A 514-nucleotide genomic window follows, 5' to 3' on the forward strand; every position below is an offset into this window, starting at 1 on the left:
CTGCGCTTTAATGTAACAAAGTTCAAATATTTGCATCAAGGGCGACATGATGAGGGCCAAGTGAGGAGCCATGTGTCACATTTGAAAATAAATAAATAAACAAAACTCGTGATCATAAGAAGCAAAAACACTTATTATGTTTTTTTAGAAACCACACTTCCTGTTTCTACAGAAGCTGCAATATAATCTGCACGCATGCCCGCCGACGCCAACTGTCACCCACCATTATTCAACTTTCTTAATTCACTGGATGTGTAAAACATTTAATTTCCCTGCTACAACTGAGGCTGGGCCTGGAGGAGAGAGAGGGGAAGGGGAGAGGAGAGGAAGGAGAGGAGAGGAGCGCAGCGGCACTTCACTGGTTTTGTTATGAGGGTCCGATGTGTGCTCTGGCTGGCGTTGCAGAGCCCCAATCAGGTGCCATTACACCCGATGTTTGAGAATATCATTGGCTGGTGGGGAAAGGAGCTGTGCGCAAAACCAACCCCGCTGCTCACACTCGCCTTACAGAAGC

The sequence above is a fragment of the Parambassis ranga genome, chromosome 1 (assembly GCF_900634625.1).
Source record: "Parambassis ranga chromosome 1, fParRan2.1, whole genome shotgun sequence".
Classification (NCBI taxonomy): domain Eukaryota; kingdom Metazoa; phylum Chordata; class Actinopteri; family Ambassidae; genus Parambassis; species Parambassis ranga.